The sequence below is a fragment of the Macaca fascicularis genome, chromosome 7, assembly GCF_037993035.2.
Source record: "Macaca fascicularis isolate 582-1 chromosome 7, T2T-MFA8v1.1".
Lineage (NCBI taxonomy): Eukaryota > Metazoa > Chordata > Mammalia > Primates > Cercopithecidae > Macaca > Macaca fascicularis.
In genome coordinates this window covers 96,645,686-96,665,610 of record NC_088381.1, presented here as the reverse complement: position 1 = coordinate 96,665,610, position 19,925 = coordinate 96,645,686, and the positions used below count along the sequence as shown (strand labels likewise).

The 19,925-nt window shown below is 37.6% G+C and overlaps 1 long non-coding RNA gene across 2 annotated transcripts in view; it reads right to left on the bottom strand.

Moving 5' to 3' along the window:
- The window catches only part of LOC102139533 (uncharacterized), a 68,649-nt gene extending 53,654 nt beyond the window's left edge, over positions 1–14,995 (bottom strand). For both annotated transcript variants that reach the window (XR_012416300.1, XR_006699495.3), the window contains exons 1-2: positions 14,637–14,995; positions 13,057–13,140 (exon numbers count right to left, since the gene is read on the bottom strand). This is a non-coding gene — a long non-coding RNA (uncharacterized lncRNA). The remainder of the gene's footprint in view (positions 1–13,056; positions 13,141–14,636) is intronic.
- Between the last annotated feature and the right edge of the window lie 4,930 nt (positions 14,996–19,925).

Here is a 19,925-nt window from a genome sequence, read left to right as displayed (position 1 = left end):
TCATAATGGGCAAAAATTGCTCTGCATTGTCTTCTAGTCAAGAACCTATATGACCTTCCTTATTAAACAGAGTTCTCCAGAGAAACAGGAACAACAGGGTATATGTGTGTGTTTGTGTGTATGTGTGTAAGAGTATTATAAGGAATTGGTTCACACTATTATGGAGGCTGGTAAATCCATAATATGCTATGTGGGCCAGATTTCAGATTTTAAATTAAGAATTCTTAACCTGTATTGAGAAATACCATCAGGGCTTTTTGTTTCAAAGAATGAAGTTGCACTGATTTATGTCAACAGTACATACCATTGTACCAACAGACTGTGCTATATTTCCTCTATTGCAAACAGCAACTTTTTCATTTGAAATTATTGCTTCTTATTTTAGAGAAGTTATAAGCCAAAAGAAAAGAAGAAAAAAAAAGGAAAAATGGTTAGTGCCATGAATACTTTAAAAATAATTCAAGGGTTTAGTTTTTAAATGAATTTATTTTTCTTTTTTTCAAATACCAGTGTTTATCTCATTCACCAACATAATCAGTTTCCAGCTTCAACCTCAACTGAAGCAAATGAGATTGCCCTTTTCTTAACCTTCCTAATCCCATACACTCACGTGCCAAGTGGCTTTATGATCACTCAAGGAGAGTTCATGCACAAGCAGTTTCCTTTCATTCCTAAATCAGATACTGATAATTCTGTGAGCATTTTAAATCACACAATAATGTTATTTTAATTTTATCAACACTTTTTCATACTAACCAAAATATTTCTTTCCTCTAATTGGAGTTTCAATCTAGAAATGTGAAGCTTTCAAAGCAAAGCCCCTACCAGAATTAGTAAATTCCTTAACTTATGCCATGTGTTTTCATCCTCTGTATTATTGATTCTGACATTGAACAAACTCTAATTTACTTTTAGTTTATCAATTTTATTAAATTTTATCAATATCAGTGGCCTAATTAAATTCTCACAATCGGCCAGATGTGGTGGCCCATGCCTCTAATCCCAGCACTTTGGGAGGCCGAGGCAGATGGATCACATGAAGCCAGGAGTTTGAGACCAGACTGACCAACATGGTGAAACCCCATCTCTACTAAAAATACCAAAAAATTAGATGGGTGTGGTAGCACACACCTGTAATCCTAGCTAATAGAGTAGGGAGGGTGAGTCATGAGACTCACTTGAACCTAGGAGGCAGAGGTTGCATTAAGCCAAGACCATGCCACTGCACTCCAGTCTGGGTGATGGAGTTGGACTCCAAAAGAAAAAAAAAACTCACAATCTTCCTAGAAAGACAACAAACAATAACATTTATCATTTATTATGTTTTAAAATCAGATTACACATATATAAGTATAATCATATTACATATATTAAAATGTAGAAGTGTTCTAAACTTCATATATACAATTGTGCATGCTAATATATCGTAACACATTATTCACTATAGTACCACATAGTTCAATTTTATCTATAGAAATACATTTAGGTCACTATGAGGCTACTACTCAAAGTAGCATATTTCAAACATCAGGATTGAATAATTTTTCTACATATTCATCAATTGCTCAAAATCATAATATATTGTATTTTGCTGCATATTGATGTCCCCAGAATTGGTTCCTTCCGGTGGGTTCTTGGTCTTGCTGACTTCAAGAATGAAGCTGCGGACCCTTGCAGTGAGTGTTACAGTTCTTAAAGATGGTATGTCCGGAGTTTGTTCCTTCAGACGTTCAGATGTGTCCGGAGTTTCTTCCTTCCAGTGGGTTCATGGTCTCACTGACTTCCAGAGTGAAGCCACAGACCTTTGCAGTGAGTGTTACGGCTCTTAGTCCAGAGTTGTTTGTTCCTCTCAGTGGGTTCATGGTCTCACTAACCTCAGGAGTGAAGCTGCAGACCCTCGCTGTGAGTGTTAGGAGTGTTACAGCTCATAAAGGCAGTGCGGACCCAAAGAGCGAGCAGTGGCAAGATTTATTGTGAAGAGCAAAAGAACAAAGCTTCCACAGCGTGGAAGGGGACCTGAGCAGGTCGTGCTGTTGGCTCGGGTGGCCAGCCTTTATTCCCTTATTTGGCCCCACCTACGTCCTGCTGATTGGTCCATTTTACAGAGCACTGATTGGTCCATTTTACAGAGGGCTGATTGTTGCATTTTGCAGAGTGCTGATTCCTGCCTCTACAAACCTTTAGCTAGACACAGAGTGTTGATTGGTGCATTTTTACAGAGTGCTGATTGGCACATCTACAAACCTTTAGCTAGACACAGAGCGCTGATTGGTGCGTTTTTACAGAGTGCTGATTGGTGTGTTCACAAACCTTTAGCTAGACACAGAGTTTTACAGAGTGCTGATGGATGTGTTTTTACAGACTGCTGATTGGTGAGTTTACAATCCTTTAGCTAGACACAGAGCGCTGATTGGTGTGTTTACAATCCTTTAGCTAGACAGAAAAGTTCTCCAAGTCCCCACCCAACCCAGGAAGTCCAGCTGGCTTCACCTCTCGTTTAGATAATTACTTCTTACAGAGCATTTTGTCTTTTCTACAGTTTACTGGAGTTTCCAATTCATTTTCTTCTTTTTTGAAATTGTCAAAGGAAATATGTGTCTTCACTTTATTACTAAAATCATCCAGAGTTTTGTACTCATATTATTTGGTGTAGTACATCTTTTTGAAAATGTGCTTCTCATATCAATCTGACTACCATTCTAATTTGGACTGACTGTAAATTTAATATATAGTTGTCAAACTTTGTGGCTTTTCTTCATTACATTTCTGGAATAGGTCTGTTGTTTCTTTCACATTTTTATGTTTCTCTTTCATTCTTTTTTTGTTTTGCTGGAGTAAATCCTCAAGTAACTCCACCAACCCAAAGTCTGTATACTATTAAGCTTTTAGTCTGTTGCAAAATACAATAATTTTTGCCATGTGGTTAAAAGTTTGGCTTTACTCCCTTGCCATATGCCTTTGCAAATAGAAAAAACGTACACATTATGTAAATCACTGATCAAATTGCAAGTTATACATTATTTTAGAGGTGGCTTATAAGCACCTAGTCCAAGTGGCAGGACAAATAACGGTCCCAGGAAGATATCAATGCCCCAATCTCCAGAACCTGTGAAAATGTTAATTTACATGCAAAAGAGATTGTTTTCAGATGTAATTAAGGTTACAGACTTCGACATAGAGAGATTATCCTAAATTACTCCAGTAGGTCGAATCTAATCACATGAGTCCTTAAAAGTAAAGAACTTGCTCTGGCTAAAGTCAGAGGAAATGCAACAGGACAAATCAGAATATGAAGATGGAGAAGGCAACATGACAAGGAATGCTGGTAGCCTTAAGAAGAGACTTCCTGCTGATAGTCACAAAGGAAATAGGACTTCGTTACTAGAAACGCAAAGAACTGAATTATGCCAACATCCCAAATGAGCTTGGAAGTGGATTCTTAGTGGGAAGAGTCTCCAGCTAAGGAGTGACTTCCACCTTGATTTCAGCTTTGTGAATTCCAAGAAATTGGTTGAGCCCACTAGACCTCTGACCTATGGAACTGTGAGGTGATAAATGCATACTGTTTTAATCCATTAAATGTGTGGTAATGTGTTATGGCAATGATCGAAAACCAATACACCAAGGCTTGTTAAGAAGATTCTTTGGAAACTTCAAGGATCTAGAGCAGAAGCAAAGAATCTACAACGATAACAACAAAAACACAATGGCCAGGAAAATGGAAAATAATTCACAAGAAGATACACTAATTCTGTCAATTAGCAGTTTTCTCTGTAAGGGTTTGTTGCAAGTTGTCTCTAGAAAGAGATGGAGAATAGTGGCCAGGCGCAGTGGCTCACGCCTATAATCCCAGCACTTTGGGAGGCCGAGGCAGGTGGATCACAAGGTCAGGAGATCAAGACCACCCTGGGTAACACGGTGAAACCCCATCTCTACTAAAAATACAAAAAAAATTAACTGGGCGTGGTGGCGGGTACCTGTAGTCCCAGCTACTCAGGAGGCTGAGCCAAGAGAATGGCGTGAACCCAGGAGGCAGAGCATGCAGTGAGCCAAGATCGCACCACTGCACTCCAGTGTGGGTGACAGCAAGACTCTGTCTCAAAAAAAAAAAGAAAGAAAGAAAGAAAGAGATGGAGATTATTGTACAAGAGGTTTATTAGGAGTACTCTTGGTAACCACACTGCAGAAGGCAATTGAAGCAAGCAGAATTGATCAGTAGGAGAAACTGAATTCTAATGGAGTCTAAATGGAAGCCTCAGTGAAAACTACAGGGAGTTCTGAAGCTGAATGACCCATCTGAATTATTCTGAGACAGGGTGAAGGGTTAGGATCTTTAAACCCAAATAGTCACTTCAAATAGTCATTGAGTTTATCAGAATTTGAACAAGACTACTCTCTACAGTGGAGGTGATCTCTTGAGGGATTTTTTTTTTTTTTCTTGGCAGCGTTTATAGCAGCAGAGGGAGTAAGGCCTTCATTCCAGAAGGGGGATCTTGGCATCACTTCATACCATCCACTACATGGCTGCTATTACCAAATCTCCCACAGTTTATATTGTGTCTTTATATTGTGCCAAAAGGTTAATTAACATAACCAAGATCCTTGATCTATTCATGCATAAATTCACTCAATCAACAGATTTTTTAAAATTAAGTACCAAAATGTTCTAGGCACATTGCTTACATAGTTCCTTATTTACATACTTGGTAAGATTTTTATCCTTTTCAGTTTATTAACACTTTTTTTTATATCCCAGCATTGGGTCTGCCTTGGTGAACATATTCTGTACAGTAGTAAGAATGTGTATGACACCCCTGTTTTGTAGCAATTAGATAAAGGCAATTGATAGAGTTGTTCCAATTTTCTAGGTCTTCACTAATTTTTATCTTTTTATCAATTGCTGAGAGAGAGTTAAAATCTCTACCTATGATTATGAAATTGTCTATTTCTTCCTTTAGTCATGTCTCCTTTTGCTTGGAATTTGCCCTGTGCTTGGATCAGCCAAAGATTTATGCAAATTTTATGCAAAATTTGATTTGGGGTTACCCTCTCCAGCTGCCTTCTTTCTAGTACATTCTCTCCTTACTTTCCAGTGGCCATGGTTGCCCTAAACTCTGTCCTCTGGTTCTTCAAATATGTAACCTTTGAGTTTTCTAAAGGGATTTTTGCTGCTGGTCCCTTTGGAGAAAACTCGGAGGGATATTTACAGTATGTACTTGTAGCAGTGGTGCAGGGTCCTTCCTCAAAGGGAGCAGGCTTATCTTTCAATTAAGGGCTTCTGAATCCGTTAACTGACTTCTTTCTTGAAACTGGGTGAGAAACTATGACTCAAATCAGATGTTTGGATACCAGACTTAGAACCTTTCCCATTACATAGCTCAAGAAATAGTCTGATAGGATGCCTATCTATTTGTTTCCTAGGAACTCTGTGATCAATTAGTCACTACCAAAGATCTCTATGGGCAAAGACATTTTAATTTTTTTTTAAGTCTCTGCTTCCCTTTATGAGTTGACATCCACACCTTGTCTTTGACAATTGTGTGGCCCCTTAGGCTTTGCTATTCTGGGCCCACATCATCCCCATTAAAATTAGGGAGCCCGGCCGGGCGCGGTGGCTCAAGCCTGTAATCCCAGCACTTTGGGAGGCCGAGACGGGCGGATCACGAGGTCAGGAGATCGAGACCATCCTGGCTAACACGGTGAAACCCCGTCTCTACTAAAAAATACAAAAAACTAGCCGGGCGAGGTGGCAGGCGCCTGTAGTCCCAGCTACTCGGGAGGCTGAGGCAGGAGAATGGCGTAAACCCGGGAGGCGGAGCTTGCAGTGAGCTGAGATCCGGCCACTGCATTCCAGCCTGGGCGGCAGAGCGAGACTCCGTCTCAGAAAAAAAAAAAAAAAAAAAAAAAAAAAAAAATTAGGGAGCCCATCCCAATGTTAAAATTCCTTCCAGTCATATCGGGTCTAAAAACAACACCGAGCACAAAGCTTTTCAAGGCTGTAGGTACTCCTCTCACTACTGTTAATGCCTGAGCGAGAATAAGCATCCCCTCCCAAGGCATCTAAGTGTGGTTATCACATGATGTTTCAAGCAGGAAAAAGTTAGTCTCCTTGGACACCGGAGGACAAGCCACTTTCACTGAAAAGAGAGGCTCGGGATGGTATGTGGATTCAAGATTGTCAGTTTCATTTGGTTCCAACCAAATGTCCCCATTGCAAATGTTGGAATCCTATTCTTTTCCTGTAGATGTTCTAACTTTTACATGAGAAAGTTAGCAGTAGTGTAGATTTACCTATCGTTATAATTTAACAATGTAATTTTGCACACAATTAAATTTTGTGTTTGGTGTCACCAATATCAGTCCTGTGGCTATAAGAAATAAGATGCTTTTAGAAATATCATTAAAGCATTCTAGTTCTCAGGCTGTGATTTAAGCTGAAAAATAATGGATTTGGGATTGGTGTTTTCACTCTATAAGCACTCAAGTGCACACAAAACAAAATTTCATCCCACATTCCTGTCATTATCGGATTCAGTCCTGCCATTCGGTCATGTTTAATAACCACTTGAATTCACAAAGCATAAGCTTCAGTTGGTGTTTTATCTCAATCCACAGCTAGTAGCTTAAGTGTGATGCCATTGCACCCACTTCCCATTGGCAAAGGAAGCTCAGCACCATACTAAAGCTCAAGGGCATGGCCAAACAATCTCAAAATGCCATTCTCAAAGGTCTACCTCTTGCAACCCAACCACTTCTGATACCAAATGTGAATCAGTTTGGATCTATTCAGGAGATTATAACAACAGCCAGGCATATTGGCTCACATCTGTAATCCAAGCACTTTGGGAGCCTAATGTGGGAGGATTGCTTGAGTCCAGGGATTCAAGCCAGGCTGGACAACATAGTGCGACTCTATTACTACAATAATAATAATAATAATAATAATTTAGCTGGATGCTGTGGTGCATGCCTGTGGTCCCAGCTACTTGGGAAACTGAGGCAGGAGGATCCCTTGAGTCTAGGAGTTGGAGGCTGCAGTGAGCTATGACTGAGGCCACTGCATACCAGCCTGGATGACAGAGCCAGACCCTGTCTCAGGAAAAAAAAATGCCTGCAGTGATTTAAACATAAGTTTAATATAAATAATTACTGAGGTATGACAAACGAGTAACTATAAGATTTTTAAAAATATCGTAAGTCTCCCTAGGCCTGACGGAGAGGACCAAAATAAGGAAAAGCATGGAAAGGAGCTCTATCCACAAAAATACACTTCACACTTTACTGGAAAAGGCATAGAAGCATCCCAATGGAAGGCACGGAAGTTTTCTGATTTCCCAAAGACAGAACTGATCTATAGTTACTAGACAACCAGGAATCATTCATGAGGCACAGATGAATCAGTCAGGTATGAGGACATACAGAGTGAGAGGGTGCCATGTGGGCGTGAGGCCTGGAGCAATGTGTTGATAAGGCTACAGGAGAGTGATTGCCAAGCCTAGATTGGGCAATGAGACTGCTGAGGAACTATACTTCATAGACACATGGCTATTGCAAAGAGCCATTGGATGTTCTCCCACCTAAAATGATGGTACAACCTCTCGGTCCAACAGGGGAAGTCCCTTCTTCCTGCAATGTCCATCTAGGGTCCTCCGCTGAGGAAGCTTAACATTGTGCTGAATGTAAAAGAGAAATGCTGACAGGAATTCTATCGATTGGTGTAGAAAAGGTATTGAAGGGTGAATTTTGAGCTGAGAGGCATTAAGTTGCTATCAGGTACATCTCCTATATCCTTCACTGTCTCCCCTTTCCAATTCATTTATTATTCTTTTATCGAGCCAATCGTATGAGCACTTATCAGGACTCAGGTGTTTTTATTCAGTCTGTAAATAACACATTAGGCAGGACAAAGCCTCTGGCCTCACGACATTATATTGTATAATAGGAGATAATAAATAAGCAAAGAAATCCATAATATATTCTCAGATTATGATATAAAAATTAAAGCAAATAAAATATGTTTCTTGAGATTATCTTCTTTTTATTTGTGTTTTTTTAGACGGAGTTTCACTCTTGTCGCCCAGGCTGAAGTACATTGGTGCCATCTCGGCTCACTGCAACCTCCGCCTCCCAAGTTCAAGCGATTCTCCTGCCTCAGCTTCTCTAGTAGCTGGGATTACAGGCTCCCACCACCAGGCCCAGCTAATTTTTGTATTTTTGGTAGATATGGGGTTTCACTATGTTGGCCAGGCTGGTCTCGAACTCCTGACCTCAGGTGATCCACCCGCCTTGGCCTCCCAAAGTGCTGAGATTACAGGTATGAGCCACCACACCCGGCAGAGAATATCTTCTTAAAAAGAAAAGAAAACAGAGCATGCAGGTAGACTGTGATTTAAGATGTAGAGCTTTTATAGATAGGATGTTCATAAATGCCTTTCTGAAGAGATAACTTCTGAATAGAGACCTACTACTCACCATCAGCATCTACCAGCTACCACTTTTCCAGTTCATCATAATTCAACATCACAGTTGAATTATGTCATCTCCTCCTCAAAACTATTTTCTAACTATCCACAGATATGGAGATTAACAAGATCAAGATCACATTAAATAACAAATCTACCAGGACAAATAATTTTAGAATGGAAATCATGTGCTAAACAAGATATAAAACAGAAGCTTAATTGTCTAAATTGGGTAAACCCAAGGAAGGTGAGAAAAAGCTGTTTATTAGTTGGAACTTTGGTGCCTAGGGTGTACATTAGAGAGATCAGATGCCAGATATATGGAAAACTACAAAATTCTGGACACTACACTTAAATTTACTAATGGCTTCTAACCTACTTTCTGTAACACTTCAGTATTTGATGAGTGGGACTTAGTTTGAAGGCTTCGAGTTCTTCAATTTGTACCTAGAGAGGTATTTGAATGTGTAAAATCAGAAGGAAAGGGAACTGATGCTTACAAAGTAGCCTCTGTTAAGTATTCCAGGTCCTCTACATAAATTACCTAGTCTTCAGAACAGGTATGATAGGGTAGTTTCAACATTGTACACATGAGAAAACAGAATAGGATGTCTCTTCCCCATTAGTAAGTTTCTTTCCTTGCAATGGTGTAAAACGTTTCACTTGGGCTGGAGTTTCCCGTGGGCAATATTCTCCAGCCACAGATAGAATACTTCATAAATGAAAAAATTGTGCGCAGCCTGAAATAGTCCATCAATACCTGTCTCTGGGGTCCAGTTTGCAGGTTCATTTATCTTTCACGCTAAGCTCTGTCCTCTCACTGACATTCATTAGAAATAAAATGTTTTAATTTCTATCTGGCACTTATTTTATTTATTATTTTTTCCAGAAACCTGGAAAAATAAAAGAGGATTCTGCTGATCTCTGTCAGAGGCACAAACAGGAGATTGTGAGAGATTAAGTGTCTTGCCGGAGATTACATCAATTAGTTGGTGGCAGCCAGGATTCAAATGTGATTTTTCACTCTGCCATAATTCCTAAAGTCTCTACATGATAAATTGCCCTTAGAGATTTGCATGAAAAAAACTATGGTCAAATAAATTTGGGAGTCATTACATACTATATCATTCTCTTAGAAATTTAGCTTGTCTAGTTACATACTAAAAGTTCTGTGAAGTCCTGGATTTAAAGGGAGAAAATTATGTTTAAATTGATTGATTCCTTCATTCATTCAACAAATATGCATTAAACTCTCAGCAAATTCAGGGTCTTCTAGGCCAAAGAAAAAGCACATGCAAAAGCCTCAAGTCAAGAAAAAGCTGGCTTGTTAGAAGAATTTACAAAAGGCTAATAGTCCTGAAGTGTAGTGGTGGCATAAGAACAGTAAGAGATGAGGTTATAGAAGGTGACAAAGGCCTTATCAAACAGGAATTAATAGATCACCAAAAGAAATTTGGATTTTTGTTCTAAATAGAAACAGAAGCCATTGAAATAGTCGGCCTGACAATAAATGTATTTGGCCACAATCCTATTTATTCTCATAATATTTAAATAAACATGTTATGCTGCTTTACACTCTACTGAGCCCCTTGCATTAGACCGGAAGGTGGGAACTGTTAGTGACCAAGATGGACTTCTCCAGGGTTCGAATCATTTTATGGTCATTATAGACCTAACACCTAGCATAGACCCTTCAAATAGTAGCTACTCAATGAAGGACTTGTTGAATGAATTGAAATCATGAAGGGATAGACAGCCATTACATTTGACAAATGTTTAAAATAAATAGAAATGTTTTACCCTGACATGTAGAAAACATACGATCAGAGAAGACGTAAGCCTTCAAATTCACAGTGGTGCCAGAAGACAAATTAGACTCACCAAGTAAGCCTCAAGAAGGTGGTCCTAGGAGCACTAAGAGGTAGTTATTGAGAAGCTGACAATAAAATGCACATGTCATGAAGCAGTGCATTTCTCATCACTTGATGTTGTCCAACAGAGAATAGAAAACAGTTATGGAGAATATCATAGGAAGGATTTCTTCATCGGTTGAAAGCTAGATTGTATACTTTAAAAATGTCTTTCAACCCTAAGATCTGGGGTTTCATTTGGAAAGCATTTAAGAGAGAAAAGAGTAAGTGAGTTGAGTATAGCTAGAGAGAACTTCTGAACAACAAAAATGTGTAATTTGGCAAACTTTTATCCAAGAAAATAAAGGTAATTATTAAGTGTAAGATGTCAGTATGAAGATATTATTCTACTCCCATCTGACACTAATATAAAACAAACAAAAATAATAAAATGATAGAAAAACAATACCATCCATAAAGTCCATAAAACTCCCAGAACTGCAAGTCAAAAACCTGTAAAATCTGTCAGTAAAATTAAGGGAGAATTTCAAGAGTTGATACATACATCCCCTGATTCCATGTAGATGGAGAGATAACCAGCCGACCTTTACGACAAGGACTCATTCTAAAACACAAGGAAGCCTGGGAAAATGAGGCATGGAAACTAATTAAGGGAAAACAGGATGTGAGGAAATGATCATGAGAATAAGCTCCTTGACAATCCACAGAATTCTGAAAATATTTCTGAAATAATACACAAGAAAGTGTTAATAGTTGAAAATTTTAGGAGATGGGTTAGGTGTGTAGAAAAGGGAGTACTTCTAATTTCACTTCATACCTTTCTCTACTCTTTGAGCTTTTTTCAGTAAAGATTCATACAGTTTACATTTTAAAAATAATTTCAGAAGGATAAAAATGAAAGTAATTTTATGCTCAATATATGGAAAAGGATTTAAAGGAGACGTATCTTCAGAGTTATTATAAATTTGAGTAAATGAGCAAATTAACAGTTCTCTAAGGAGGAGGTAACAGAATAGACAATATAAAATGTATTCCACTTCTAGACTCTACAATCCTATTAAAAAAACAAGTTCCATTAACCTGAACTTTAAATTTCAAAGGAATCATTAGATTCTCACCACTCTGTAGGAACATCTGGTAACTAGTCAGAAATAACTTGTACTCATTAATGAAAGTCTAGCCCTCCCATAAACAATAAGCGTGAGTACATGTACTAGGTTTAGGTCTAGGCTGAGCAACAGCAGAGACTCTAAGTGCATGTTCTTCCGCTTCTCTAGAGTTTAGGTATGTTGCCCATGAGTAGTACCTTAAGAGAGAGAGTTCAGTGGAAAAAAATTATGAGTGAGCGAGAAGATACGTTTTCCAGATTCTAAAGTGCCGGTGGATTTCAGCTGATGAGCCTATTTTGTTTTATGCTAAATGTATTACTTTGAAAATATTATTGTGATTGCAAAGTTATGTTTTAAAGGGACATGTTCTTTTAATGCCATTTAAAGAAAATGACCTGGAGTTTTGCTGAAGTAATTCCGTTGGCCTTTCTCTTTTAAGAAATCTACATTCCACCCAAAGCATCTGTAGGCTACAGAATATTATCAGACAACTAATACATCCCAATCAGACTGAATTTATTTATAGACAACGTTCTTTTTGCAATGTTAGATGCCTCATTAACTTGATTCAGCTTGTGCATAGCAAAAATATTCCCTCCCTCTTCAGATTTTTGATAGAGTGAATTATAATTTCTTGTCTCACTCATTATAAACCTTTAGTTTGGAGGACATTTCAGAAATGTGGAGTGCCACTTATGTTAATCCTGGATTACTTGTCCTGGATTAATTATGTTCTGTATTTGTTTTTCTTTGGAAGAAAAATGAAGTGGCATAGTGACCATTCTTACTTTTTACTTCACATGAAAAATAAGTTAAAATTTAATTTTGCCATAAACATTCCAGGAAAAAACGGAATGTGAATTTGTATTGGAGTAGATTTCATTATTGTCATGATAGTGGAGGTAGGAGTGGGAAACATCCTGGAGCCTTAATAATTCAGCTTACTTTTAAAATCTGTCTCTCTGAGAGCAAAGCTAAGGAGATACTGTGAAAAATGAACACATATACTCCGGTATTATGATCCACATCTTCAAATTTTGAAATTTCCTTTTGAATATATCACTATGCAACTTTGGGTTACATGCTCTTTTAATTTGGTTTGCATTTCTTTGTAAGTGTGGGAGGAAAAGGATTTTTCTTTCCAAATCCTCCATTACAATTATTTTAAATGTATCAGTTTTAAATGAGGTTTAACAGGTTAAATTGAGCTCAGGAAAAAGATAATTATTTAAAATATTAACTTCTATTTATCTTAAATTCAACATTGCATTTTTTCAACTAATTTTCCACAAATAAGTGTATTTGTTTGTTAATAGGAAGTCATACTGGGAAATGTTTCCACATTTTGTTTTAAATAAGATGATAACTTCGTGAAGAAGAAATTTTTTTCTTTAATCACAGCCTGCAATGTTTTAAATCTACAATTTATAATTTTAGTAAACTGTTGTATATACTGGGATATACCTAATATAAAAATATCCCATATCTATTGTTTTTAATTGTCTGCCAGCTGAGAGAGAACACACTGTCTTGTGGTTCTGATACTATCACAATTATTTTAATCAAAGTTGATCACAGAATAAAAAAAGTTATTTCATAGCTGCATCTAAATACCTGAAAATGTGCAACATAACTGGGAATAACTTGTTTCAGGACTTCTGCTTCTAGTCAAGGAAAGATGTAGAAAATCTTTTCACCCTGCAAACAGAAATTTTAAATTACAGGTATTATAAATAAACTTCTGTTCAAATGGAAGAATTAAAAGGATATCTCTAAGTATTAAATCCCTTGTGTTATTAAAGAAGAAAAAAATAAGAAAAAATCATTTTTACAAGCACCTCCGCTCGGGGCTTTGTAATCAAAGACAATAACATTAACTAGGACTTTTTTTGTCCTCTTTCAGACCATAAGTAGTCCTGAATCCATACTGTTTGATAAAAATTCTGATTCTCACAAGAGTCTGGGGATTTGTACGAAACAGTATGACCTACGTTCATCAGATGGAATACTTTTCTTTGTGATGGGAAAAGGATTGGAGAACTGAAGTGGTTTAAAATTAAGATGGAGTTTCTAAACTTGTAAAATTGCTCTAGTGCATGCCAAATGGTTTGGAGTATGGTTTAAGCATATGTGACCGGCCTGTTGATGAGCTGTCTTTTTCAGGATACATATATGAAAAGTTATTTGTAAGCTGGTCCTAGAGAAACTTCAAGTTTACCTGATGATCAGGCTTTGAGACTTCAGGGCACATATGGCATGCCCAAACTAACGACCATCCTCTATTCTAATCACAGTTAAAGTCAGCTGTGGGAGGCTGCCGCCCTTGAATGGTTTATAATCAGCTTGAGACATGAAACTGACTCATTTCTGGAAGTGTGGGGGCTGTTCTTTCACTCTTTTCAGTACATGAATGCCACCATAAAATAAGATTAAATGCTCTGGGGTTTTCCCCGCTGTTTCCCTTCCCTATTTGTTAACTTTTCATGGTATGTGGGCTCATACTGTATTTATGTTTTCTTAGCTTCAAATTATCTCACTCACAATTTTGCATTGAACAGCCTGCTTTGCCATACTTCTAAAATAGGGCATATATTCCTATTATGCTACATTTTCATCACATTGTTTTAAAGAAATGAACACCTTGAAAGTAAATATGTATAATACTTAAACTCGTTAAAGTTAAGTATCTTCCTTGGTGTCCCAATCTATTCAATATCACCTCCTGGGAGATTACTTGTGAGCTTCTTTTGTGTTGTCTAAAGGTAGCTGTAAACTGGTTCTCTAAAATACTATTATTAAGAAATCACATTGAAATTATAGACTTTCTTCCTGAGGCTTCCAAACTTTATAGAGTTTCATTTCCTTCTTTTAAAAGTGTCTTTGGCCTCCTAAATTATGGACACACATCTTCTAGAATTTTATAAAGATTTACCTTACTTGAGTTATTGTTCCTACGGGTTTTGAAAAAATCTTTCAAAGATCTGTCCTACTTAAGTTGTTCCTGCCTTGAACTTCAGCTAATCTTCCTGAGCAATATCATAAAGGTAAGAATCTGATATGACTGTATTAGTCTGACAATTAGACCAAAAAGCAACTGACATGTACCTATTAAGTATACAGCTTATTGTTACGATAGAGTGAAATAAATATATGAAAAGATAAATAAAAAGGTTCTTTTAAAAATGTTTTCCTACCATGGACACAGGAACTTTCTGAAGTCCCCCAAGTTCTTAGCACAAGACTGTTGCCAAGAGTGTTGACCGGGCGCGGTGGCTCCCGCTTGTAATCCCACCACTTTGGGAGGCCGAGGCGGGGGAATCACGCCGTCAGGAGTTCGAGAACAGCCAGGCCAACACGGTGAAATCCTGTCTCTACTAACAATGCAAAAACATTAGCCAGTCGTGGTGGCAGGCTCTTGTAATCCCAGTTACTCCGGAGGCTAAGGCAGGAAAATGGCGTGAACCCGGGAGGCGGAGCTTGCAGGGAGCCGAGATCGCGATATTGCACTCCAGCCTGGGCGAGAGAGCGACTCCCTCTGAAAAAAAAAAAAAAAAAAAAAGGAATGTCAGATATATATTAATGTGTGTGTGTGTGTGTGTGTGTATACACATATGTGTGTGTATATATATAAAGGCTGACCTGTGTTGGTCTCATACTGGGTAAAGTGCTGCTAGTTCTTGCCATGGTAGAAAGATGTATCAGGCTTTCAGCCAGGCACGGTGGCTCACACCTCTAATCCCAGCACTTTGGGAGGCTGAAGCGGGCGGATCACAAGGTCAGGAGATCGAGACCATCCTGGCTAACATGATGAAACCCCGTTTCTACTAAAAATATAAAAAGAAAAATTAGCCGGGTGTGGTGGTCCAGGGCTATAGTCCCAACTACTCGGGAGGCAGAGGCAGGAGAATCGCTTAAACCGGGCAGGCGGAAGTTGCAGTGAGATGAGATCGTGCCACTGCACTTTAGCCTAGTGACAGAGCGAGATAGCTGTTCAAAGAAAAAGAATATATATATACACACATATATGTATACACACACATATATATATATGGAGAGAGAGAGAGAGAGACCAGGCGTTCTCTTGGTTTTAAGATTCTCTTGTCTTTTTTTTTTTTTTTTTTTTTCCCGAGTTTCACTCTTATCCCCCAGGCTGGAATGCAGTGGTGCGACTTCGGCTCACTGCAACTTCCACCTCCCGGGTTCAAGCGATTCTCCTGCAATAGCCCCCTGAGTAACTGGGATTACAGGCATGCACCACCACGCCCGGCTAATTTTGTATTTTTAGTAGAGACAGGGTTTCTCCATGTTGGTCATGTCTGTTCTCCAACTCCCGACCTCAGATGATACGCCCACCTCAGCCTCCCAAAGTGCTGGGATTACAGGCGTGAGCCACCGCGTCTGGCCAAGATTCTCTCGTCTTTAGCATAGTGTCTCGGTCTCTTACCTGCCCTGGATTAATTGCTCGATCCGAATAACTGGTTTCTCTGCATGTTTCTCAGTCTCTAAGCAGTCACTCAACTCTGACACGTCTGCTTCCTCTTTAATCAGTATCCTTGACATTCTCCCTCATTTTTGACAATGTACTCATCCTGATTATACAAATGATTACAAATCTCTATCTGGGATATTTGACTCTATAGTTTTAATCTCACAGCACTGATCATCCAGTACCTATAGTATATTCAAGTTATAAGTTCCACGGAGGTAAAAATCCTCCAAGTTGCAACTGTATAAAGGCATTAAAGCATGACACTCTAAAGGCATTAAAGAATCAATAAAATAATGTTACTTCTGGTAATAATATAGCTGCAGAAATCAGGATTCTGCATTTCTTTTCTCAAAAATAATTGAAACTCAATAGGAAAAAGTTTTTAATAATCATGCAGAACTCCAATTTTTGGCAAATTGGAAGACATTTACAATCTATAGCTTCCAAATTGATGAAAGAGATCACAAAAGCTATATGGGATAAAGCAAAAATTAAAAACTGTAGAGAGGAATATAAGCAAAGAGGGTGGTTTATAATAACAAATCTCAAAATTTTCTGGCAAAAGATACACTTCCTGAAGAGGAGGGATAGGCCCAGAAATGCAAAAAAGCAAAAAATCTATCATATTAATTTTGCTATAGGTGCATGAATTGGGGTAAGATAGGCTGGCAACAACAGCATTACTGGCCCCAGTCTGGTTCCACGAATAGAGGAAGCAATAATATACAAATAATGACACAGACACTGCACATGTTCTAAAGGCATTTTTCTGTGGTATTTGAGTAGAAAGGAGACTTTATGTTGTGAAAGCCAGAAAACTTATATATCGATTCCCACTGTTCTCCAGCACAAAAATCTCTTGCACATAGTTTAAGAAATACAAAATCATTCAACAATAGATACTGAAAAATAGCAAGACATTAAAGGAGGAAGAAAGTAAAGTATAGGCAACAAAAGAGAAGAATACTCAACAGGAAAAAGTGATACAGAGAAAGTAAAATCATAGCAAATATTTTAGCAAGCATTTTAAAATATTTTATAAAGCAAACTCCACTGTGAAGGAAGACACAAAGCAGAAAGACAGAACTCAAAGAATAGACAGCAAAACAATAAAAGAAAATAAATTGCAAACTGGCAGGATTTGGAAAGGAATTAGAAGAAAAAATGCTGTCACTGATTATGACAGAATTCAGTACAGTACAAGGGGTTTATGCTTCTGTCATGATAGGGTGAATGGAGCAAGACTTAATTGTGCACTATAACCAACTAGAAAACTAGAAAAAAATGCAAATAAAGGGTTTGCAGACATCCTACAAGTACTATATGATTATAGTCAGTAAGAGAAGAAGAAAAAATTAGGTGAGTCTTATAATCAAACTGGATTTCTCCACAGAAGAACTTTCTGAACCACATTGTCAGGAGGTAGATTCCAAGCAGAACTAGGTGGTCACGCTGAGTTGTGTAGACAGAGATCAGAGTGCTTAGAGTTTTCGAGGCTGAGATTTTGTATGGAAGAGTACAGGAAAGGAGAGAACACATAAATAAGTAAATCAGGAAATCTTTACAATCATCTCTGAGTCACCTGTTAAACACTAAGTCATGCATATATAGGCCAAGGCAAAAAGGAGGCTGTGTGTCAACAAATTTCAGCTTTACGCAGGTCTGGGAAAAGTTCAAGTTCCCAGAAGCCAGAGTATAGATTATTCACTGAATACTCGGAACTTTCTATAGAAATACCAAGAGGACTATAGTAACATACGGTAAAGATTGTTCTTTAACCTCAGAGAAAGGCTAGAATGGACAAAACTGGACTGGAAGTAACTTAACTGCCTGCCAGAACAAAGTGCAACATATTTTGAAGGAAGACAAAAAATATGACACTCAACAGCATGAAATTCGTAATGTCCAGCATTCAATCAACTACTGTTATAGACGTGGAAAAGCAAGAAAATTAAATCCACACCTAGGAGAAAAATCAGTCACTACAAATAGATTACAAGTGACAGAAATGAGGAAATTAGCAGACACCAACTTCTAAAAAAAACTACCAAAAAACCGCTCAAGCATTTAAAGAGTAACATGAACACAATGAAGAAAAACATAGAATGTGGGACAAAAAGTGTCAAACTTCTAGAGAAATAAATGTATTAAAGAATAAATTCACTGGATGAAATTAACAGTGGATTAGACATGATAGGAAAAATATCAATGAACTTGAAGACAGTGGTAGAAACTATCCTAAATACAGACCAGAAAGAAAAAAGTCTAAAAAAGAATAGGTACTGAAGTCCCAATGACTTGGGAAATGATATTAACTGCTGTAACATGAGTATAATTGGAATTCATGGAAGAGGTGAGACACTGAGGGTCAGAAAAACATATTGGAAGAAATAATAGCCAAAATATTTACAAATTTAATAAAAATAAGAAATCTTCCGGGAACAAAATTAATAAACTCCAGTAGGATAAACACAAAGAAAAACATACAAAGTACAACAGGAGGAAGTTGTTAAAACCGGTAATAAAAAGAAAATCTTAAAAGCACCCAGAGGAAAATAGACACATTGCATACAAAAGAACAAAGATAAACACGAATGCAGACTTCCAGTCAGAAACTATTCAAAACAGAAGGCAGTGAAACATTTTAAATTGCTGAAAGAAAAAACAATCATTTCAATTTAGAATTCTATATCCCCAGAAAAAAAAAAAAATCCTTCAAAATTAACGGGAAAATGGATATTTCTTCAGGCAAAGAGTTAATGTATATTTTTTTCAGTTAATAAAAGATTTCAGCCGGGCACGGTGACTCAAGCCTGTAATCCCAGCACTTTGGGAGGCCGAGACGGGCGCATCACGAGGTCAGAAGATCGAGACCATCCTGGCTAACACGGTGAAACCCCGTCTCTACTAAAAAATACAAAAAAACTAGCCGGGCGAGGTGGCGGGCGCCTGTAGTCCCAGCTACTCGGGAGGCTGAGGCAGGAGAATGGCGTGAACCCAGGAGGCGAAGCTTGCAGTGAGCCGAGATCCGGCCACTGCACCCCAGCCTGGGTGACACAGCGAGATTCCGTATCAAAAAATAAAAATTAAAAAAAATAATTTCAGAGAGCAAATATATACATATCTATATATACACACACACACACACACGCCAAATGGAAACTTGTACCTATGTAAAAGAATGGTGAGTACTTGAAAGGGTAAATATTTTGATGAATGTCTTTTCTTTTTAAAGATTTATTTAATTTCTTTAAACTTGAGTATGTAAGGCAAATATTGAAACAAAATTGATTGAAATTTTATGTAGAAATAAAATGTGAGACAAAAATGGCACAAGAAAGGGTAGGTGGGAAATAGTATAATATTATTTGAAGATACTCTGCTATGAAAGCGTATCAGTCAGGGTTCAGTCATGTCAAAGAAACCATATAGAGTAAGTATAAGATAAAGTTTGAACAGCGTAAGTATAATATAAAGAAAACATTAAAATCTGTTGTGTTTAGTTGTGTAAAGAAGCAGATGGAAGGGATATGAAAGGAAGTAACACTGTTCTGACTATGTCTTTTTGAATCATTTTCATTTTGGAAGTATTCTTCATATTCAAAAACTTAAACTAAATCAATATTTAACAAGAATGGGTAAAAGATCTAAAACTAATGCAAACAAAAACAAATGAACCCAACTGTAATTCCAAATAAAAAATATTAAATACACTGAAAAAAAAAATAAAAGAACTAATACAAGTAACTTTTGATCACAAGTATTTTGATTATATACTCTCAATCCATGTTAAAAAAAAAAAAAAAAAGAACTGTTAAGAAATCTTGAACTCTTGTTAGTAGGTTTGTTATTCATGTTGTACAGATGATTGAACAATGAGTTGATGTCATTGCGAGTGAGGGTTTCCACTGTGGAGGCAGGGAGATAGAAATACAGAAAAATCTTGTAGGTTTGGTTTGCAATTGAAAGCATTAGTATGAACTTTTACTTTACT